A 25,656-nucleotide genomic window follows, 5' to 3' on the forward strand; every position below is an offset into this window, starting at 1 on the left:
TCCGCGACGGCGCGCTCTCACGCGGCGGTGGGCACAGGCACGGCGCTCACCCTGCTGCCAGGCCAAGGGGCACGGAGCTGCTATACCTCCTGTATGCGAACGGAGAAGCTGCTGGATTGAGAAAGAAGAGGGCTAGACGGAGGGATTCACGGTATCAGTGTCTACCGTGATGGAATGCTATTTAAAGGTAACAACCCAGTCTTTCAGTGGTATTTTACGTGACGGACGTCTTTTAATGGTATTTTTCGGATGCCGTGATCTTTCGATGCTATGAAACCAATTTTTCCTTAGTTGAATAAGTTCCCAGCCATTTGTTGAAGTATAAATTTTCTTTAGCAGTGCAAATCCATAATGAGCATAGAAAGCTTATACAGTATATCATTTAAAGCATGTTTAGCATTTTCTGCATAATGATATTTCCTATACAGTATACTGTTTGGTCATTTATACTCTATACTAGTGCCAGTTTATTTAACTTCTTTCATTTTTGATAGGTCAGAGTATGTGGGAGCACTGCATATGTTTCACAGACTGCTTGGATCCAAAATGGGACCATTCAAGAGAATATCTTATTTGGACAGCCGATGCATGCTGAAAGATATAAAGAAGTCATTCGTTCTTGCTGCCTGGAAAAAGATTTGGAAATGATGGAATTTGGAGACCAGACTGAAATTGGAGAGTGAGGAATCAATCTCAGTGGTGGGCAGAAACAGCATATTCAGTTTGCCAGAGCAGTCTACCAACATTGTGATATATATCTTCTTGATGATGTCTTCAGTGCTGTTGATGCACACACTGGTTCAAATATCTTTAAGGTATACCTTTTGTTTTTCGGTATATATATTTTCAACCACACGTGCCCTTACAACATCATTTGATGCAATTAAGTTACTACAAGCTTTATAAGTTGTTAACGGATGAAGAAATATTGTAATTTGTGGCTTTGGTGAAACACAACCTGTAAATTTTGTAGATATGGTGTTATCCATTCTAAGCCTTCCTTATACTTATTGTGATATGAAAAAGATCCATTAATTATTCATTAGATAGAAGCTACTGTCATGATTAGGGAAGTCACCCCCACCTCCTAGTAAATGGAAAGTGACAGGAAATGGACCCAAGTTTACCACTATTTGTCAGCGGGTTTAGCTCCATAAGTTTTAGAGTCAAGAAGTACTTTTCAGATTATTTTTTTCAGCATTATTACTCCCCTTCCTGAGTCATACACCTACGATATTTTTATTGAACACTGCTATATCTCGGAGTAACTAATTAATACTAAACTTGAATGATGTTGAAATACATGAGAAATATATGTGAATGATGTGGTTTATTTTGGGATTTTTTTTTAATTTTAACACTTTTTGATAACTAATTTTAAATCTAACACTGTAAGTTTTTTTTAAAACTAACACTTTTGGCCGCGTCTATTGCCTTGGCGCGGCCAAATGCCTATGCCGCGCCATGCATGGTGGCGCGGCAGAGGTCTGACGTGGCGACGACCGATTTCGGTGACCGGTGACGTGGCAGCTCTTGCCGCGCGCCGCGCCAAGATCCATGGCGCGACAGAGCCGAATAAATACCGCCCATCCGCCCGCACGCACCTGCCATCCCGCCGCCAGCGCCTGTAGTCGCCCGTCAGCCGCCAGCGCCGCCGGCCGCCGCGCAGCGCCCGCGCCACAAACGCCGGCGCGTCAAGGCCGCCCGCTCCTAAGGTACCTCCTCTCGATTTCATATATTTTTTTGCTTATTATTGATTTAGGATAATTAGTGATTTAGGATAGTTACTAATTTAGAATAATTAGGGTCGATTTCATATTTTTTTGATTATTATTGATTTAGGATAGTTAGTGATTTAAGATAGATAGTAATTTAGAATAGTTAGGGTTGATTTCATATTTTATTATTATTATTGATTTAGGATAATTAGTGATTTAGGATAGTTAGTAATTTAGGATAGTTAGGGTTTTATGATTGGTATTGATTTATGATAGTTAGTGATTTAGGGTAGTTAGGTTAGTGAATTTGTTTGTGATTTACGTAGGTTTGAGGTTGTGTGTTCTAGTTTAGTTAGGATTTTGGGTTTAGGGATTGTTTATGTATTTATTATTTAGTTTATAGTTAGTTATTTAGTTAGGGATTTTAGGTATAGATACTAGTTTACTCTAAACCCAAAAGGGTTTAGGTATTTTAGGGATTGATTATGTATTTATTATCTAGTATAGTTAGGATTTTGGGTTTAGGGATTTAGGATAGTTAGGTTAGTGATTTGTTTGTGAACTTACTAATGTTAATTTAAATTTTGTTAATTTGAATACTCTAACGCTTTGTTTATCAATTCGTAACAGGATAGCTCCTCCCACGCAGCATCCGTTGAACCCCATTCTTGAGGTGGAGTACGACGACTAGCACCGAGCACACATCTTGAGTGACAATGACGCAGATGTATCGTTGCCTCCTTTGAGGCCCCGCACGCACATTAGGGCATACTAGTGGGACGAGCGTTATGCGCCATACATATAGCGTGTCGGTTTCCTCGAGCTTGTCCGTATTGTCAACCACGGTTTTCCGTCCCTTGACCCAGCACTGCTTACTGCAGCTGTAGACAGGTGCGAGTGCATTCTTTGTACGTAAACTTTCTTCTAACAAATTTGAGGCAACTAACATTCGTTCTATTCTTATAATAGGTGGAGGCATGAGACCCACACGTTCCACCTACCTTGTGGTGAGATGACCTTGACGTTGCAGGACGTGAAGGCTATTTTAGGCCTTCGGTTGGGGAGACTTTCAGTGACAGAGATAGTTGACAACGATCACTGGAGGGAGCTGGTGGCTCAGTTTACTGGCTTTCTTCCACTGGACGACGATGCTTCCAAGAAAAATAAGTGAGTAATTCAAGCATATTTAATACTTGCATTGCTTTCCTGCAGCCACGGGGTCTCATTTTCTTTGGTCAATTTCAGGAAAAGTTCTGGGGTTTCGTCGTCCTGGATCACGAAGCGCTTTGATTACTTGGACCCACAGGCTGAGGAGGCTCTGATCGACAGGTTCGCTCATGTGTGGCTCTGGCACTTTCTTGGTGCTTTCCTCTTCCCAGACGCCTCGGGCAACACGATCAGTCCTTGATATACTACGATAGTCGTGGGAGAACATAGCGGCGTACAGCTGGGGCAGCGTAGTCCTGACATGGACGTATCGACAGCTATGCGTTGCCTGCCGTCGCACCTCAGGATATGCAAACCTTGGGGGTTGCTCGTACCTACTCCAGGTGTGGTGTTGGGAACAATGACCCGTTGGGAGCTCTCTTAATAATGGTTTATCGGTAAGTACTTCGGTTCACTATATTCTTGGAGACAGTTACATATGAATTTATTATTAATGACTAATTCATTATCGTGTTCAATGCAGCAATGGAACGGGTAGGATGCACTCCCTACAGCTCTGTATATCTGGACGGAAGCAGCGTTAGTTAGAGGGAATGCGAGGCGCAAGTACAGGGAGGACACGGACGGTCTCGACGTCCTGACACAGCACTAGGTTACGCTCTCTTTACTATCATACCTGTGTCTTGTTCGATGTACACTATATCACAACCTAACTCAATTACAAAATTCAGGTGCATTGGTGTCCTTGGGATGCTCCGGAGCTCCAGTACTATCTTAGTCCTATCACTAGGGACGAGTCAGACGAGTATCGTTGCAATGTCCCTCTTATTTTCTTCCATGTGGTCAAGATTCACTTGCCCATTCGGGTCTGCAGGTAGTTTGGGAGAATAACAGGCTGCCCACCATCGCTTTACTCCACTAACCAAGAATTGCACGGGTGCGTTATCGATTAATAACAATGCTACAATCCAGATGTGTGTGGTACAACTAACATCGTTTTGTTGCAGGTATGACCACAGGAAGAGGTATAAGACCAAGGATTGGCGTGTGACACACAGCTCGCACATTCATTTGTAGTAGAACAGGGTACGACATCCGGTCCATACAGGTCCTCCACATGACCAGCACACCTTCGACGAGTACCTACGGTGGCTTCACAGGTCTACGAGGACACATATCAAGCCCCCGTACACTAACGTGGTGATTGACGAGGACTCGGAGGAAGATGTCATCGAAGATGTGTACGACGTTACCATTAGGGAGGACACACAACTGGAGAGAGCCCCGCTTCAAAGATACGTGGTAATATACTTGAATGGTATAATTTGTTATCCTTTTGGTATTAAGTATGTGTACTAAAACTGTGCAACCGTATTTCTATACCCAGGCGACACAATTGTCAAGGCTGTCCAACAAAAGCAGCGTTCCGGCTTCACGAGTCTAGAGGTCAGGGGTCAGGCGTTCTCGTGGCTTTTGTGGAGGTAACATAAACTTGTCCGTTCCGAAAATGTTTTTTAGTGTATATGCGTTTGGGCAATGCACTAACTTTAACGTCTATTTATGCAGAAGGTGAAGAAGAGCTGCAGGAAGCTAGCTCAGAAGCTGAGCTGCATGGACACTCCTTATGAGGAACCGCCACTCCCGCCGTGGTCGGGTGCCATGTCTTCAACCTCTTTGAGGACACCAGCCGACTCTTCTCAGCAGATGATAGGTGCTACTTCCGCAGTGCGTACACCACCACATCATAGCGCTAGGAAGGACCCTGCAACCGAGGATGACGATGACGATGACCCCCCGGGCTTCCGCAGACAGCACGACCAGTGGGACGATTGGCCACAGCACGAGATTGACATGTCTCAGCTAGGTGGTGCTCCGCTTGGTACCCAAGGAGCCTCACAGGTACTATCAAAGATAGTTTATTTAAATATGTAGGCTCCATGAACTAACGATCATAAAGAATTATAAGTAATCGTGCGTATCATATACTTGCAGGGTACGAGCCATACGCACCGTCGACGTGACCATACCGACGTTGGCTACACTCCCAATGTGTTGCCAACAAATCCGAAGAGACAGAGGCGTCCGAGGGATCCTTACACTCCTAGGTCTTAGTTTGTTAGGTCAAACGAATATTGGCATCCGAAACTTACGGGGTTATTTGGTTATGTTATGTCAAACTTATGTCAAAACAATAAAAATGTTATGTGGCAGCTTGTCAACTTGCGCACGGACTTCATTTATCTATTTTATATTCGTTTCTTTGCGTCGCGACAGCACTGCCGGCGAGATTATGTACCAACTACTTCGGGAACCAGCAGTCCCGGCATATCTCGACGCCGGTGGCAATTTTTCATAATCGATTAGTTAAATTGATGGTTAACCGTATTATGAAAGACGGAAAACAAATCATTGGCTTATCAAATTATCTATTCGGTCGTGAAAAAAATTCAACAAAAGACAGAAACAAATCTACTATTGATTTTACGTCAAGCAATACTTAGAATAACTCCCACTATCGGCGAGACACGTTCGGATTAAACCGTTAAGGTACCGCCGGCCGGGCGGCGGGCGCGGTGGCCCGGCGGGCTTGCTGCTCGGGCAGGCGGGACTGAATGCGGCATTTATTCGGCTCTGCCACGCCACGGGTCAGGGCGCGGCACTGCCGCACCACGTATCAGGGCGCGTCACTGCCGCGTCAAGGGCGGTGGCGTGACAAGAGTTGCCACATCACCTGTCACCGAAACCGGTCGTCGCCACGTCAGACCTCTGCCGCACCACCATGCATGGCGTGGCACAGGCATTTGGCCGCGCCAGGGCAATAGGCGCGGCCAAAAGTGTTAGTTTAAAAAAAACTTGCAGTGTTAGATTTAAAATTAGTTATCAAAAAGTGTTAAAATTAAAAAAAATTCTTTATTTTGCTCAAAATAAAAATGGAATAGCTGTTAATGGAATCTCATAGGATAAAAAGCTACTTGATTACGTTGATATATTTAATATATAACAACCAACGATGGACAAACCATATTTCGTACTTATATCTTTGTTTTTGCAACAGTGGGATTGATTAACCATATAATTTTGCACACTATTACAACAGCAGCCTTTATTTTGCAGGAGTGTCTAAGGGGAACACTTAAGGGGAAGACCATCATACTTGTTACACACCAAGTGGATTTCTTGCATAATGTGGACAACATATTTGTAAGTTAGATGCTACACCATTGCAGTTACTTGTCAGGCGATATGCTTTCTTTTAGCGAAACTATTTCGTGTAGTAAGCTTTACAAACAACTGGGTGTGATGTCCAATTTTGGTTCTATGGTGTTCATTATGCACTCTCTCAGATATGTTCTGTTACAAATAATTATCAGAATGTTCTGGTAGTTTTTTTTTAAAAAATACTTTCTCCGTCCCCAAATAAATCAATTCCTAGAATCCGTGCCAGTCAAACTTTTTTAAGTTTGACTAACTTTATAGAAAAGAGTAATAACATATTTGACATAAAATGAGCACCTTATGAAAATATATTCGATGGTAGATCTAATGATACTAATTTGATACCATAGATCTTTACGTTTTTTTTCTAGAAATTCGGTCAAAGTTTAAAAAGTTTGACTTAAGACAACTCTAGGAATCTATTTATTGAGAGAGAGAGGGAGTAATGAACATGTTCTGAATTCTGCTAATATCTAGCAAGAAAATAATCTTTCTTTTTTTAAAAAAGGTTAAAAAAAAGCAAAATGCCAACTACTATTTGATACAACCAATAAAACCATAGCAATGTTCAGACCAGACAATGTTCAGACCAGATCATAGGTCTAAAGGTTGGAGTTAATTCAGCAAACTAATTATCACACTTATAATTTCAGTTCATTAGTATTTATTCCAGTTATAAGACACTTGTATCTATGATAGAGATTTTTGGATTGGCTATCGTCTTCTTGTAAAAGGGCACAATAGTAGAGTTTCCCAATATGTCCTTGACTTCTTTTTATCCTTTTTGTCCATGCAGGTCATGAGAGATGGTATGATTGCACAATCAGGAAAGTATGATGAATTAGTAGAAGCAGGTTCTGATTTTGCAGCTCTTGTTGCTGCTCATGACAGTTCAATGGAACTGGTGGAGCAACGTTGTCAAGTAGAGAAACCTGAACATTTTCAGCCTACTGCAGTAGTTAGAATCCCTTCTCTACGCTCTAGATCCATTGGAAAGGGTGAGAAGGTGATTGTTGCACCAGAAATAGAAGCAGCCACTTCTAAGATTATACAGGAAGAGGAAAGGGAGAGTGGTCAAGTAAGTTGGCGAGTGTACAAGCTATACATGACTGAGGCCTGGGGCTGGTGGGGAGTTGTGGGCATGCTTGCCTTTGCAGTCGTGTGGCAGGGCTCTGATATGGCTAGTGACTATTGGCTATCGTACGAAACGTCAGGAAGCATTCCATTTAACCCATCATTGTTCATTGGAGTGTATGTGGCCATAGCCGCTTTTTCGATGGTCCTTCAAGTAATCAAGACTCTTCTTGAGACAGTTTTGGGACGTCAAACAGCTCACATATTTTTCAAGAAGATGTTTGACAGCATTCTGCATGCCCCTATGTCATTTTTCGATACCACTCCTTCAGGAAGGATTCTCAGTTGGGTAAATCTCATCTTTTGGTTTATCTTGTAATTGGCTGAAAGTCCCAAACTTCACTAGTACATAGGAAGTAATTATAAATTCCTCAGGAAACCTAAATACCTAATTACCCTCCACTATGAATCAAAGTAGGTGGAAATCGAAATAAACCTCATTAACGTAGCTTAAATAGTATGATCTTGTGTCTTGTGTGTTTCTTGTACTTTGGCATCTATGGATTAGGTTTTAGTATGAGGCCTAAAAAGAGTGATACTGCAATTATTTTACCTCCACTTTCTCTTTTCAGGCATCATCTGACCAAACGACCATTGATGTTGTGCTGGCATTTTTCGTTGGTCTGACAATTTCAATGTACATTTCAGTATTGAGCACCATTATCGTCACTTGTCAGGTTGCCTGGCCATCAGTTATAGCCGTAATTCCACTTCTACTATTGAACATTTGGTACAGGGTATGCTCCAACTGCCAAAAAATTTATCTCATGCAATGCACATTAAAGAAAATACATAATGGAAGTTGCAATTTCAGTCTTCATTTCTGCAGAATCGCTCTCTTGCAACCTCACGGGAGTTAACTCGACTTGAAGGAGTGACAAAGGCACCAGTTATTGATCACTTCTCTGAAACTGTTCTTGGCGCCACAACCATAAGATGTTTCAAAAAGGAGAAAGAATTTTTCCAGGAAAATTTAGACAAAATTAATTCAAGTTTGCGCATGTACTTCCACAACTATGCCGCAACCGAATGGCTCAGTTTCCGACTGGAGCTAATTGGAACACTTGTATCGTCAATAACTGCATTTCTCATGATCAGCCTGCCCAGTAATTTTATTAAGAAAGGTATAGATCAATATATTTTAGATTATATTTTTTTTCTAGCATAAAGAACCAGACATAGAAGGGGAGCCTTGGCGCAGTGGTAAAGCTGTTGCCTTGTGACCATGAAGTCACGGGTTAAGTCCTGGAAACAGCCTCTTGAAGAAATGCAGGGAAAGGCTACGTACAAAAGACCCAAGTAGTCGGACCCTTCCCCTGATCCTGCGCAAGCAGGAGCTACGTGCACCAGGGCTGCCCTTTTTTATAAACAACCAGACATACAATCTCATATGAGAAGACATCAATTTCAGCTTCATATATTTAGCAGTTTGTCCCTAATTGCTTCATTCATAGAAGTAAAACACCAAGAGTACTGTCTGTTTTTTTTTTAAATGGTTGACTTATGTCCTTTTTATTTTTTATGCTACATGGTTGTCAGTATATGTTTGAATCTATATATACATGATTATTTTCTCTCTGTTTTTTAAGCGAGTAATCAACTGATGATAATGTTCTTAATGGGAAATTTGTCTAGGCACAGTGAATTTCCTTGATTTTGTCTATCGATCACTATTGTTTTTTTTGTCATCCTACAGAGAAGTCTTTTTTTGTCCGAGTCCTAGAGACAAGCTGGTTTTTTAAGTATCCTGTAGACAAATTGCCCTACCTTAATTGTTGTAGCTGGTAATTAGTCTCTGTAGGTTTATGATGATGACCTTATCGTAGACTGATGTCTGCTATGCTTTTGCAGAATTTGTTGGTATGTCTCTATCTTATGGCCTCTCCTTCAATTCTCTGGTGTACTTTGCAATATCCATTAGCTGCATGTTAGAAAACGATATGGTTGCTGTTGAGAGGATAAATCAGTTCAGTGCTCTTCCTTCCGAGGCAGCATGGAAAATAGAAGAGCATCTTCCTTCTTCAAATTGGCCCACTCATGGGGACATTGACATTAAGGATCTAAAGGTTAGTGGTCCTTATTTACCTTTGTTTTACTAGTTTTTCCCTGTTAGTGCCTTTTATGATTCAAAGTACTCAAATCAATCTAGTCCCCCTTTCTTTCCTTAGCATTCAAAACCTTACACTGCACATAAATCTGGGGCAACTTTCTATAGATCTTGCACTCAATCAAGTGAATGATGCATTGAAACATTCTGTTTGCAGTTAGGGATTATTACAACAATTGAAGATGTCTACCTTTTTTATTTCAGTATTTTTTTTTGATCTTTTTATTTCAGGTTAGGTATCGACCAAATACACCTTTAATTCTGAAAGGCATTAATATAAGTATCAGTGGTGGAGAAAAGATAGGAGTTGTAGGAAGGACAGGCAGTGGCAAGTCAACTTTGATCCAAGCGTTGTTCAGGCTCGTAGAACCTGCAGAGGGAAAAATGATCATTGATGGAATAGACATATGCACACAGGGTCTGCATGATTTGAGATCTCATTTTGGCATAATTCCACAGGAACCGTACTGTTTGAAGGAACAATTCGAAGCAACATTGATCCAATTGGGCAGTATTCAGATGCAGAAATATGGCAGGTACAGCATCACTAACATGTATTTCCTCCATTCCATATTTTGAATCTTTAGTTATATCATAAGTCAAACTTTTCTGGCTTTGAGCAAGTTTATAGAAAAAAATACAAAAATATCTAGGACATCAAACGAGATTCATAGATACACCATGACATATATTTTGATAGTGCATTTATTTGATACTGTAGATGTTGATTTATTTTTTCTGAAAACTTGGTCACAGCTACAAAAACTGGTTTGAAGTTAAAACGACTTATGATTTGAAATGGAGGGAGTAGTTTATTTTATTCTCATTCCAACATGATGCCCTATCTGCCTTAACTAACCATGGACATTGATTGACAACATTTCAGGCTCTTGAGCGCTGTCAGTTGAAGGATGTAGTTTCCAAACCTGAAAAACTTGATGCTCCAGGTATTACTATTTTTATGCTTCTTTGTGTTATTGTATATCTGTTGGCATTCTATTCATTTCTTTTGCTTTGGTTGTTCATAGTGGCTGATAGTGGAGAGAACTGGAGTGTAGGCCAAAGACAACTCCTCTGTCTTGGAAGTGTCATACTGAAGCAGACCCAGATCTTATTTATGGATGAGGCAACTGCTTCAGTTGATTCCCAAACTGATGCCATAATTCAGAAGATCACGCGGCAGGAGTTTTCATCATGTACAATAACTAGCATCGCACACAGAATACCAACAGTCATGGACTGTTATAGAGTTTTGGTGTTGGATGCAGGTAGGTCCCTTCAGTCAGTGCATTCATTTTCAGAGCTGTTTGTTGCATATAGACTTTGGTATCTGGTAAAATTAGTGTGCGTAGTTTTGTGTTCCAGAATGTTATTCTAAAGTATTACCATTTTCTTTTCAGGTCTGGTAAAAGAATTTGACTCACCATCGAGGTTGATCGAACAACCGTCCCTCTTCGGTGCTATGGTTCAGGAGTATGCCAATCGCTCATCGAACCTGTAACCGTACCTTGATACGGCGAGTTTTTAAAAAATAAGTGGAAGTTGGTAGCTTGACTTTAGTGTACATGTGGAGGAATGTGCAGGGAATGCAACTCTAGAAAGTTTGCAATATTATGAGTGAACTGTGGTAAACTCCTGATGCTGTTGTAGCTTTGCAGCAATTTGATAAGAAGCTCACACAAGAGAGGAAAAATACTTTGAAAGTTTAGGGATCACCTTTTGTGATGTGGGGGCGCTAGTATCAAAGGCATCCCAGGGCTCAAGATACAGCCAGAACGGTAATCCAGGAGGTGCATGCTGTAATCAATGGTAGTGAAGCTGCCAGTTAGGGGTTAAAACTGGGGGAGGCGCATGCACAGCCAGCTGCATGCAGTCAATGGCAGTACGCTGCTGGTTAGGGAGTAAGAAGTTAATGGCTAGGAGAGAATCGAGGAGCTAGGACTCAAGAACTTCTATTTATATCTTGTAACCGGCAGAGAGAGAATCAAGCAATGAACAACAAACAATCTAGTTACCCCCAAATATTCTAGTCTCCCTCTACACCGACTTTGCTCGGCCTTCCTCTTGGCAATGATTATCCTCCCTATCCCCGATATGAACTAAGGTTCTTAACATGTGATATCGGCTTCCAGGCGCTCCTCTTCCACCTCTGCTCTGCCACCAAACACAGTGAAAGGTCCTAATATGGCTAGAGGGAGGGTGAATAGCCTATTTAAAAATGTACAAATCAACTAGAGCAATTTGATTAGTATGACAAATAGCGAAATGCAAACTTGCTCTAGCTCTACAAGGGTTGCAAGCCACCTATCCAACAATTCTAGTTGCAATGATTACTAGGCACACAACTTGCAATGTTACTACTCACTAAGAGCTCTCAATCTTGCTACTCTAAAGAGCTCCACTAGATGAACTTAAAATAACAAAGCAAGCTCTCAATTCTAATTACACTAAAGAGCTTGCCACAACTAGTTTGCAAGAATATAAATGAGTGAGTAGGGTGATTATACCACCGCGTAGAGGAGTGAACTAATCACAAGATGAATACTAAATCAATCACCGAGAGAATACCAAAGGGCAAGAGACAACCAATTTTTCTTCCGAGGTTCACGTGCTTGCCGGCACGCTAGTCCCCGTTGTGTCGACCAACACTTGGTGGTTCGGCGGCTAAGAGGTGTTACACGAACCTCGTCCACACAATTGGACACCGCAAGAACCTACCCACAAGTGAGGTAACTCAATGACACGAGCAATCCACTAGAGTTACCTTTTGGCTCTCCACCGGGGAAGGCACAAGACCTCTCACAATCACCACGATCAGAGTCGGAGACAATCACCAACCTCCGCTCAACAATCCTCGCTGCTCCAAGCCAACTAGGTGGCGGTAACCACCAAGAGTAACAAGTGAATCCCGCAGCGAAACACGAATGCCAAGTGCCACTAGATGCAATCGCTCAAGCAATGCACTTGGATTCTCCCCCAATCTCACAATGATGATGGATCAATGATGGAGATGAGTGGGAGGGCTTTAGCTAAGCTCACAAGGTTGCTATGTCAATGCAAATAGCCAAGAGAGTGAGCTTGAGCTGGCCATGGGGCTTAAATAAAAGCCCCCATGAAATAGAGCCGTTGTACCCCTTCACTGGGCACAACTCGGGGTGACCGGACGCAGGACCCCAGCGTCCAGTCGCCCAATGCTTGCCACGTGTCATCGGCTTCAAACACCGATCGCCTGATTTCAACGGTCAAGTGATGACCGGACGCGTCAGTTAGAAAGTGACCGGACGCATGACCCCAGCGTCCGATCGTTTCCAGTAAGGTTCCAAACGCGAAATTTCACGATCGGACACGTCCGGTCATGCTCGACCGGACTCACCCGGCGTTCGGTCACTCAACGTTTCCTCTGTGCACCTCACGTCAGCGTACATCAGCACTGACCAGACACACCCTGCCAGCATCCGGTCAGTTTACACGCCAGCATCCGGTCACGAGACCGAGACTGTGTGCTTACTGCTGTCACTGACCGGACTCTGAACCTAGCGTCTGGTCACTGCACCACCAGCGTCTGATCACTCTGTGAACCCCTGTCTTTTCTGTATAGGGCGTCGGTGGCACCGTCGGACTATCTGCACTCTACAGGTGGACACTCCGCCGGTGAAGTTTCTAACCCTTGCTCAAATGTGCCAACCACCAAGTGTATCACCTGGTGCACATGTGTTAGCATATTTTCACAAATACTTTCAAGGATGTTAGCACTCCACTAGATCCTAGATGCATATGCAATGAGTTAGAGCATCTAGTGGCACTTTGATAACCGTATTTCAATATGAGTTTCACCCCTCTTAATAGAACGGCTATCTAACCTAAATGTGATCACACTCGCTAAGTGTCTTGATCACCGAAACAAAATGGCTCCTACTATTTATACCTTTGCCTTGAGCCTTTTGTTTTTCTCTTTCTTCTTTTTCAAGTTCAAGCATTTGATCATCACCATGCCATCACCATCGTCATGATCTTCGCCATTGCTTCATCACTTGGAGTAGTGCTACCTATCTCATAAATACTTTGATAAACTAGGTTAGCACTTAGGGTTTCATCAATTAACCAAAACCAAACTAGAGCTTTCAATCTCTCCCTTTTTGGTAATTGATGACAACCCTTTCACAAAGATATGAGTTGAAATTTAATTGAATCCATGTTGCTTGCCCAAGCATATTTACCATGTGTAAAGGATATGGACAAGTTTCATGAATCCCAAATGGTAGCAATTGCTCCCCCTACATATGTGCTAAGAGTTTGGATTGTAGCTTACACATATGCTTAGATAGGAAATATAGAAGACAATTTCTACCGTATGATGCTAAGGTATAAGAGATGGACCTTTGAAGCATGATACCAATCGGAGTGCACCAATATACCATCCTTAGCACCATTAGTAACCATATATACACAAAAACTAGAATACCCCATGAGATCAACATTACAAGCAAGGGTCTAGTTTCTATAAAATGAACATAAGTCTTGCTTCATCACTTGGAGTAGTGCTACCTATCTCATAAATACTTTAATAAACTAGGTTAGCACTTAGGGTTTCATCAATTAACCAAAACCAAACTAGAGCTTTCACACAACAGCCACCACACCATCCGCCCCAAGCCTCACCATTGACTTCCGCCGCCTCCATGTCATGAGTCAGGGATCCTTTCCTATGGCTTTTGCGGTCGGTCATCCATCACCATCAAGTGATGAGCCAATCACTGCCCTCATTGAGGGGACTCATCGTCTCACAGAGGAGATGGATCTCTTTGTGTTTACACCAAAATTTGGAAGAAGAGTCATAGGGATTTGATAGCTTCCAAGATCATGTCAGTAGAGAATCAATTGCGTGCGGATTGGGATCAGCTGATTCGAATGCAGCACTGGAATCGGCTTTCTTCAGGCAGCGCTGGCAGATAATGACAAAGGCTACGATCAGCGCTAGGACGAAACATGATGGACTCTACAAAAGGGGAATGATTAGAGCCCAAGTTATCTTAAATTAGGAATGTTTTCTCTAGGGTCAAAAATTGTGACAAGTCGTGCTTAGACAGGAGTCATGCACAGGTCCGGGTATAAATACCGAACCCCGGCTATTGTAAAAAGGACAACAATCAATCCAATATACAAGTCATTTACTTTTTTGGCTCCAGCCACCCCTTAGGAGTAGGAGTAGAGTAGATCTCGGCGAGTTCTTCAGCAAGTACGGCTGCATCGATCCGGTCGACCTCCACTGCTTGTTTTAAGTACCGTCATGGCTTATACCTCTGTTCGTACAGCTGCATCGATCCGATCAACCTCCACTGCAACTCTGGTATACGTTAGTTATCGATTCTTGCCTAGTTCAAGTATGGCTGCATCGATCCGATCAACCCCCACTGCATGAACTAGATCAAGGTCAAGTTATCGGCTGTACCTTAGAATGGCAGTCTTTGGTAGATTCATTAATTTATCGATATTGCTTATTGCTTTTATTATTCATCTAAATTACAGCAATATCACTCTGCTCGATTGTGATTGATCTAGATCGGCCTTATATCCTGTTTAGCCCATCATTTGTTAATCTAAAACTGACCTAATCTATACATTAAACGATGAGTTACGTTTTATCGGTTGTTTTACATCAATCTTGATCGTGCATAGCGTGCGGTTAAAGCATGTTGCGTCTTGAGTAGATTTATTGGCCAGCGAAAACCGTTCCATGGCCCGTTATCATGGCCTGTGTGAATCTACCTCACACCCCACTGTTAGCATCATGGAGTGGGGATCGTTATTCGGTAGGTCTATTTATGATAAGACATGACTTTAACTGTGCGCTATGTCTGAATCGGCTGTTTTAGCCGATATCGAGTGCTTTCACAAGTAGTTCGCATTACGAGACCGTTGAAGTAAAGATAGGTTGAAAGATGTGTGAAGGGACCATGACGCCTAAGAGGGGGGGGGGGTGAATTAGGCAACTTAAAATTCTAACTCTAAACTATGGCGTCTTTTTCTAGCCTTAGCAAAACCTATGCAAAAGATAAACTATCTAAATGTGCAACTACGGTTTTGCTAGTGTGTTGCTATCTCTACCACAAAAATTAGTAATACAATTAAAGTAAATGCGGAAGCTAAAGAGCAAGGTAGAGATATGCAAACTCCTGTCGATGACTCCGGTATTTTTACCGAGGTATCGAGAAGTGCACAAGCTTCCCTCTAGTCCTCGTTGGAGCCCCTCGCAAGGAATCCCTCGCAAGGGCCAAGCTCCCGGTCGGGTAACTCTGTGGATAGCCTCAGGCCTTCCCCACGAGCAAGTGGGTCTCTGACGTGCCTTTCAGCAAGCTTCTCCCGGATGCTCCCCACCGTCTTCACTATCAAGCTTCTGGCCGAAACGTCGTGGGCCTTGTTCCCTCCAGTACACGGTGGCGGCCACACCACAAACGCTGTTGGTGTGATCTCGCAAGACTTCAAGCTCCTCCAATGTACAACAATTGTGCTCGCAAGCATGGGGTGACAAGAGGTATGTAAACCTCACTAAACACTAGGCATACACCTAGAGCAAGCGCATAAGCGGTGGTCTAATCAACCTAAGAACTTCGCAAAGCACTTATGCTAATCACCTAATAAAACACTAAGCACTATGCATGTGGAGATCACTAAAATGGTGTATCAACACCCTTGGTATGTTTCCTCAGCTCCACTCACTCAAATGGCCGGTTGGGGGTTGTATTTATAAGCCCCACTAAGAAAGTAGCCGTTGGGGTCGAACTCCCGTGAAACTGCTACTGACCGGACACTGAATCGCCTGACCGAACGTGTCCGGTCGTCCCGACCGTTGAGCCAGCAATATACTGATCGGACACTGTCCAGCGTCTGGTCGCCTACCACCGGACACGTTCGGTCATAGATTTACCGCTCTGGAACCTCTCTGTACTTGATCGGACGCTGCTGTCCTGCATCCAGTCGGTTGCCGCCAGCGTTCGGTCTAGTGTCCGGTCACCTATCTGCCGAGCCACTTGCCCAGCGTCCGGTCGCAGCATCCGGTTGCTTGTCCAGCGTCCGGTCCTGCATCCGGTCACCACAATGAGCTCATTTCTTCGCGATCTTGCATACAGCTTGGTTCCAATCTTGATGCTTGGACTTTGCTTGATCTCTTGGGTCTTCTCTTGTGCTCCTAAGGTCTTGCTTGAGGTGTTGATCATCCGATCATCATGTCGCCTTCGTCCAAGTTACGTCTTGCACCCTATTGAACTACAAAACAAACACTTGCAAATTCATTAGTCCAATTTGGTTGTGTTGGTCATCAAACACCAAAATCCAAAGTAAATGGGCTAAGGGTCCATTTTCCTTACAATCTCCCCCTTTTTGGTGATTGATGCCAACACGACCAAAGCAAGCAAATAATAAGAATTTGGAAGTAAAAAACTACCTACTTGCTAGGATGCAATGCAAAGGGCAAGGTTATATGACACTAATTGATAGATACCAATTAAAACTGTACTTAAAAGCTTGTCTTGCCCTTGCAAATGTCCCCATGTGATATTATGGATTAAAGCCTAGCTTTCTAAAAAAAATTCTCCCATTACTTATACTAACCCATAATTTACTTTCCTCCCTTTCTCGGACCATTACTACTTGTAACTAAATGCTTGTCTTTGGTCCTTCAAATTCTCCCCCTTTGGCATCAAACACCGAAAATGAAGACATTTGTAGCACAAGGGAGGGTCAATTTCCGTGATCCTTTGTGTGTAGAGTGAGATGGATCACAAGATTTGACTCTCACATTATATAGACTAAGCTCCCCCTAAATATATGCATACATATGGTATAAAGCAAAGCATATGCATACTTAGCAATTTATTGTACAAGAGAGTTTAATCTATATAATGCATGGAGAAAGCATATAAATTTTGAAATGAAATTAACATGATGATGCCAATTGAAGAATTATGCTTAACTCCGGGGACTCCAATTTCCTTACAATGAGACTGCTACACATGTGATAGGTTTGAAAAATTGATACCATTTGAAAAAGTGTTAGTCTCAAGGCATCCAAGTTGTAGAATTACTCCCCCTAAATATGTGCACACAAATGTTGAATACTTGTAAAATTTGTGCACATTGATTTAAGTATCAAAATACCATTTGAAAGATGACTTCTCATGAATGTGAGAATCATTTTCAAAAAAGATATTCGGGGGAGATTATCTATAATTTGGACTTTGGCACATATTAGATAAATAGTTATAAAACAAGCTACGTGCCTTGCTTCTAAACAATTTTAACCCATGTAGGTTTGCTCCAAGAGTTATAATGAAATCGAGCAAGCCTACCATATGATATACCTATTGAATGCATGACAAAAGGTTTAAGCATGTAAATGCAAACATAGGCATGAAAGATAACTAGATGCTTTAAGAGTATATCAATTGAAAAACAATGCCAATTGAAATGAATACTAATTGAAAGTAATGACATCTAGTTACCTAACATGGGAAGGGGAATTTAGGTCCATAGTATTCACTAACACACTTGACAATGATTTTGTCCATCATGATGCACCCCATGAAATGCACCCATACTTTGCCAAGTCTCCAAATTCCCCATAGTCCGACGGACTTCTCACTTCCCTTTCGGGATCCAAACCTTCTTGGTGCTCTTCATGTTTGAAATGATTTCCTTTGGCACCCAAAAGCGTTTGACCCCATTGTTGTTGGCTTGCTTGTTCACCTTGATGGCCACCACCTTGTCATTTTTCTTCTTCAAGAGATAAGGTGTGGAGGCCTTCTTGTCCACCTTGTTTGTGTAGGTGTTGGAGAGCTTGCTTGTTTGCTTTTTCTCCTTCTTCTTTGCTCCTCCCCCATTCTTCACCTTGCACCCATAGGACTTGTGACCTTCCTTGTGGCACACGTAACAAACCACGGTTTGTCCTTCATCAAGCTTCTTCACTCCCTTGACGGTGTTATCTTGATGAAGTTGGGTTTGCTTCGCCTTGCCTTTCACTTGAGTCAAGTCCTTGGTGAGGCGAGCTACTTCTTGCTTGAGTTGCTCATTCTCCTTTGCAACCTCTTGTGTGCATGTATCTACAACAACTTTCTCAACACAAACTTGGTTGCACAAAGGTGAGTCTAAACATAAATCATTGCAAGAAGTAGAGGCATCCTTTTTAGACATGTTAAAGATAGAACTTTTCTTTTTAGATGCCTTGGTGGGGTTGTGCTAACGGCTTCAAGATTAACAACTTTATTAGTTAGCTCATCACAATGTTTGCACATGGTTTCCATTTTAGCAAGCAAACTATTATATGCTTCTTGTGAGCTAACTAACTTTTCTTTTAATTTTTCATTTTTCTTTTCAAGTTGCTCATCATTGATTGTGCATGCATTTGTTGTTGCACTAGCCTCAAGTTTCTCAATTTTAGTAGATAGTTCAACATTGAGATTAGCAAAGTTCTCATATTGTTCAAGCAAGGTTTTGTATGCTTTTTGTGAACTATCTAGCTTTTCTTTTAAGCTTTTGAGGTTCTTTTGTTGACTAGTGCAAGCTTTAGCAAATTTAAGATTTTCTTGCACAAGTTCATGATAAGAAGGCATATCATCATCACTATCACTCTCACTAAAGGAAGAGCTTTCATTACCTCGTGCCATAAGGCACACACGAGAAGAGCTTGATGATGAGTGCTTGCGGCCTCGCCTCTTGTGATGAGGTTCTTCTTCACTTGAAGAATCATCCCATGATCTTATCGACGTGAGGGCTTGGTTATTGCATGCCTTCTTCTTTGTCTTGGGTGTGGGCTTGTTTGGACAAACTTCCACAAAGTGCCCCAACTCGCCGCATCCATAGCATCCTCTCTTTCTTTGTTCATTTCTTTGATTTGAGAAAATGAAATCTTGAATTTGGATGGGCACACCCTTGACATTGAGCCTTTGGATCATCTTCTCCACCTTGTTGATCACTTTGATTGATTCTTCATCAAGGTCGAAGGTGGAGGAGGAAGATTGATCATCACTTGAATCTTCATCATCATCATCATCGTCCTCATCTTCTTCTTCATCTTCACTTGAGGAACTTGAGCTTGAGCTTGTCTCAACTTGCTTGCCCTTCATCTTCTTTTTCTCACTACAAGCGAGAGCTTTGCCTTTGCTTGATGAAGAAGCTTCTTCTTGACCCATCTTACGTGACATTTCAAATGCCACTAACTTGCCAATGACTATGCCCGGGGTCATGTTGCTCAAGTCCTCCATGTTGTGAAGGATGGTGATGATGCTTGCATATTTATTTTGTGGTAGCACAGAGATGATCTTCCTCACGATGTCCGCATCATCTAGCTTTAATAATCCTATAGAATGGAGCTAATTGATAATTAGATTCAAACGAGAATACATATCACGAATAAGCTCATCATCATTCATAGTAAAGGAGTCATAGTTTTGCTTTGCTAGACAATGTTTTTGCTCATGGACATTGCTTGTGCCATCATGGAGCTCTTGGAGTTTTAACCAAATTTCATGTGCCGTATTTAAAGTGAATACTTGGTTAAAGACATCCATACTAAGTGATTCAAACAAGCAATTTTTAGCTCTAGCATTGAAATGCATTTCTTTTTCATCACTCTTTGTGGGTTTTTTGGATTCTTGATGGGTTTCATCCTATCACGAGGGACTCTCCATACACTCAAATCAACCACCTCAAGGTGGCAAGCCATTCTAGCTTTATAGTATGGGAAGTTAGTGCCGTCAAAGTGTGGAGGCCTAGCGGTATCCATCCCAACCACTCTAAATAGCATCGGCTCAACGACGGTTAAGCCAAAAGTCCAAATTGAGCCAACCGGCTCTGATACCAATTGAAGGGACCGTGACGCCTAAGAGGGGGGGGGGGGGTGAATTAGGCAACTTAAAATTCTAACTCTAAACTATGGCCTCTTTTTCTAGCCTTAGCAAAACCTATGCAAAAGATAAACTATCTAAATATGCAACTATGATTTTGCTAGTGTGTTGCTATCTCTACCGCAAAAAGGAGTAATACAATTAAAGTAAATGCGGAAGCTAAAGAGCAAGGTAGAGATATGCAAACTCCCATCGATGACTCTGGTATTTTTACTGAGGTATCGAGAAGCGCGCAAGCTTCCCCCTAGTCCTCGTTGGAGCCCGTTGCAAGGAATCCCTCACAAGGGCCAAGCTCCCGGTCGGGTAACTCCATGGATAGCCTTAGGCCTTCCCCATGCGCAAGTGGGTCTTCGACGTGCCTTCCAGTAAGCTTCTCCCAGATGCTCCCCGCCGTCTTCACTATCAAGCTTCTGGCCAAAACGCCGCGGGCCTTGTTCCCTCCGGTACACGGTGGTGGCTACACCACAAACACCGTTGGTGTGATCTCGCAAGACTTCAAGCCCCTCTGATGTACAACAATTGTGCTCGCAAGCACGGGGTGGCAAGAGGTATGCAAAACTCACTAAACACTAGGCATACACCTAGAGCAAGCGCATAAGCGGTGGTCTAATCAACCTAAGCACTTCGCAAAGCACTTATGCTAATCACCTAATAAAACACTAAGCACTATGCATGTGGAGATCACTAAAATGGTGTATCAACACCCTAGGTATGTTTCCTCAGCTCTACTCACTCAAATGGCCGGTTGGGGGTTGTATTTATAAGCCCCACTGAGAAAGTAGCCGTTGGGGTCGAACTCCCGCGAAACTGCTACTGACCGGATGCTGAATCGTCCTGACCAGACACGTCTGGTCGTCCCGACCGTTGAGCCAACAATATACTGATCGGACGCTGTCCAGCATCTAGTTGCCTGCCACCAGACACGTTCGGTCATAGATTTGCCGCTCTAGATCCTCTCTGTACTTGATCGGACGCTGATGTCCTACGTCCGGTCGGTTGCCACCAGCGTCCGGTCTAGTGTCCGGTCGCCTGTCTGCCGAGCCACTTGCCCAGCGTCCGATCATAGCGTCCGGTTGCTTGTCCAGTGTCCGGTCCTGCATCCGGTCACCACAGTGAGCTCGTTTCTTCACGATCTTGCAAACGGCTTGGTTCCAATCTTCATGCTTGGACTTTGCTTAATCTCTTAGGTCTTCTCTTGTGCTCCTAAATTCTTGCTTGAGGTGTTGATCATCCAATCATCACGTCGCCTTCGTCCAAGTTACGTCTTGCACCCTATTGAACTACAAAACAAACACTTGCAAATTCATTAGTCCAATTTGGTTGTGTTGGTCATCAAACACCAAAATCCAAAGTAAATGGGCCAAGGGTCCATTTTCCTTACAATGTGTTAGCCCCATGATCTTATTATTGTATTACGGCCTGCATGATTCTGCCTCATGCCCCACTGATATTAGTAATGAGTTAGGGTCATTGAGTCTATTGTTATTTCTATGGCCTACATGATTCTGCCTCATGCCCCACTAGTCATAGTGATAGATGAGATCTAACATGTTTATTAGATTTATCTTTATTAAACGGTTAAATGGTGTTGAATTATTGCTTTATATAAAAGGGGTTTGGTAGCTTGTAATCATTGGCTTAGCATAAACCAATCATTATTGACATCTTATTGCCATTGATTAATATCTGCTCAAATAATGACATTTATCTTGAATGATAACTGATTCTTCTTATACAACCTAATGAGCTTTAACCAATTTATTCTCATGAATATGCTAGAATCGACTGTTTAGTCGATCTCCTTTCATATCGGCTCTCAGAGCCGCATATTCAGGACTGTCTGGCAACACTGGCAAGTTTCGCCCTTAATTACTGATAAGCTTTCTCTCCTTGTCAATTATAAGGTCAAATTGACTGGCACATCTCGGGAGGAGTGCGCAGGATCGACCATCCCTATGCTGAAGCTAGGTGGATCTACAACTCCATCAAGTAGACCCTTCCGGCTTGCTGCATGTGCAACACGGGGCAAAAATTCTGTGTCGACACATGTTTCTGGCATGCCCGGTTGGACCCCACAATCATCATGGCGGTTCACAACAATGATGACATCCTTATTCTGCATTATGAAGATCTACCTAATGGGGATAAGGGTATCATCAACAAAGCTACATAAGAGTTTTAGAACAAATGTTTGTTGTCCTACACCAAAACACGTGACAGCACAATTGTTCACAAATTTCCACTACCAAGAGTTCTACTACATGGGTAGATAGATACGACTAAAGATGAAGACATGCGTTCCTTTAAGGAAGTTGTAGATAAATCTGTTTGTGATGCCATATCAAGCCATAATGAAGCTTTCGTGGACATATTCCACAACGCCATGAGAGAGGTGATTCATGGATTTCTAATTGGTCAAGGCAAACCAGCTTATTACAACATTCTAGATCCGTCGACCCAAGGAACTAATCAAGTCGGTAACAGCCATCAAGAAGCAGCACTAGCTAATAATGGTGATGTCCAGACAATTCAGAGTTCATCTGAACAGGCTCAAGGAACTACTATGAATCAAATATAGTACAATCCTGGACCGTCAGTACAGCATGTGCAACAGCCAGCGGGGCAAACTCAGAACCAAGTGATCAATTTTGGCACATCAGGCCACATACCATCGTTGGCTCAAAAAATAGCACCATCAATTCAAAGGATCCGTAGGGATATAGATCCTTATGTCTACAATCAGAGACTTCAAGCAGCAAGCCAGCAAAGAACCCTTCACATGATGCCAAATCTAGGATACCAAGGCACACGGGATTTCAGTCCATAGATGGGTCAGCAGGTGTGGAGAAATCCAAATCCGCAAACTGATGAATTATTGCTGAGGGTGACCGAGATGATGAAGAATTAGTTCGGTCTGAAGCCAAAAGTGTTGACCTTTTCGTACAAACGCCCATATCCAGAATGGTATGATTTGGTCGCTCTTCCCACAAATTATAGGCTCCCAGATTTTGCTAAGTTTACTGGCCAAGATAGTACATGCACGATAGAACATGTCAGTCGGTATCTTACACAATTGGGCAAAACATCAGTTGAGGATGCCCATTGAGTTCGTTTCTTCTCCTTGTCCTTATCAGAGCCAGCCTTCACTTAGTTTTCATCATTGCCAGTCAATTCTATTGCCAATTGGGCTGACCTGGAGACAAAATTTCATACATATTTTTCACTAGGACTGGAGAAAAGAAGATTACCAATCTGACAACTATAAGATAGAAGACTAATGAATCGGGCATTGAATTTCTTTAGAGGTTCCAAGAAACCAGGAACTTGTGCTTCTCCTTAAACTTGGCCGATGATCAACTAGCTGCTTTAGCTGTTCAAGGAATGCTGCCGATGTGGAAAGAAAAGCTGCTGGGACAAGAATTTGACAACTTGGGTCAATTGGCTCAACGAGTAGCAGCGCTCAATAGCCAATTCCATAGTATGCGCAGAGATACCCGGTTCTAGAAGAGTACCATAGTAGCCAAAGCTTATGATCCATACTCAGTCGATGACGGCTATGAAGACAAAGAAGAAGAGGTTGCTGGGGTGAATGGAATTGGGGCAAGAAGACAGTGAAGGTGCCAAATCCTTAGGGAAGAGGAGTTGAGGAGAGCTATGACTTTGATATCACCAAATCAGACAAACTCTTCAATTTCTTACTTGAGAAAGGGCAAATCAAGTTGCCCGATAGTCATGTCATGTTGCCCCCTGATCAATTAAAGAATAAGAAGTTCTACAAATTCTATAATTCTACTTCTCATTCCACCAACGAATGTAGAATTTTCCGGCAACATATACAGAGGACTATTTAGCAGGGGAGGTTCAAATTTGATATGCCTCGAAAAATGAAAGTTGACGATAATTCTTTCCTAGGAGATCTAAACATGGTTGATGCTAGGCTATTCAAAGGAAAAACTAAGGTCCTAACATCAACCAAATCAAAAGAAGCTGGAACAGTCGATCCCAAGATGCAAATATCGGCTGATGAGTATAGAGAGATTAGAAGACGTCGTGCCAAGCAAAAGAGCCGATACGAGTAGGGGGAGATGTCAAAAGCAGAGACGACAAAGCCACGGGTTACATCTCGGATTCTATTGAATAAGTGGTAGTGGCAGAAAGAAAAGGATTATCTGCGTTGGTTAAAGGATCAAGCGTACCAGCATCAACTAAAAGAAGAGAGGTATGAAAGGAAAGAAGCCGAATTACATTGGAATTGTCCTTTCTTCAGACATTACTAGAATAAAGGTTTGAAGTTGCCTATCAGACATGACTGTCTAGAATGTAGCAATCAATATCGGGAGTATAGGCAGTCTCAAACCAGCCGCCGGTCTATCCATGCTCAAGATGCATATCATCATAATAACATGGATCGGCGCTTAAAAAATAAAAGTGTTCATGATCAGCTTGGAAAAGAGATGTTGACGAGGACTGGGCTGATCATGAAGAGAAAGGCAATGAAAGAAAATATGTTTGACAGGAGGGCCAATGGTGTCTAAGAGGTTTAACAAGAAGCCAGACGAGAAGGGTGCAACGCCTAAAGAATAAAGAGATGGAACAGGCTCAGGCATCCGGTAAACCTCAAGTATGGTGTACCAAGCAGACAGCCGATAGAAAGCAACCATCGGCTAATATCCAAATGGCTTTTCTGTTACCATCAGAATTCAGAGTCAATGGTGAAAGCCAACAACCGATCCAAGCAGTCGGCTTTGAAAATTTGTATTAATGGACAATCCAATAGATGGTATAGATGGCAAACTAGGACATGGCTTCATGTCGACCGATGAATTAGAAGTAGATATTGGTCCTAGAGATAGACCTAGGCCGACGTACATAAGTGCTAAGTTGGATCCGGAGTATAAGTGGGAATTAATTGATTTGTTAAAGGAATTTAAAGACTGCTTTGCTTGGGAATACTATGAGATGCCTGGTTTAGACTGGTCAATTGTTGAACATCGGTTGCCAATCAAACTTGGATATCAACCATTAGACAAGCTCCGAGGAGATTCAACCCGAACGTGCTTGATGATATCAAAAAGGAGACTGAAAGGTTACTAGAAGCAAAATTTATCCGACCGTGTCGATATGCAGAGTGGATATCGAATGTTGTCCCTGTATATAAGAAGAATGGAAAATTGAGGGTTTGCATTGATTTTAGGGATCTGAACAAAGCCACACCTATGGACGGTTATCTGATGCCGATAGCTGATATGTTAGTAGATGCAGCAGTCAGGCACAAGGTTATTAGCTTCATGGATGGTAATGCAGGATACAACCAAATTTTCATGACTAACGAAGACATAGCAAAGACCGCTTTCAGGTGCCTTGGCGCAATCGGTCTATTCGAGTGGGTTGTGATGACCTTTGGTATGAAGAATGC

General features: G+C 42.5%; 1 pseudogene; it reads left to right on the top strand.

Moving 5' to 3' along the window:
- Positions 1-10,843, top strand: part of LOC136495547 (ABC transporter C family member 14-like) — a 30,165-nt pseudogene extending 19,322 nt beyond the window's left edge.
- Positions 10,844-25,656: the final 14,813 nt, after the last annotated feature.

This window comes from Miscanthus floridulus, chromosome 12 (genome assembly GCF_019320115.1).
Source record: "Miscanthus floridulus cultivar M001 chromosome 12, ASM1932011v1, whole genome shotgun sequence".
In the NCBI taxonomy this organism is placed as follows: domain Eukaryota; kingdom Viridiplantae; phylum Streptophyta; class Magnoliopsida; order Poales; family Poaceae; genus Miscanthus; species Miscanthus floridulus.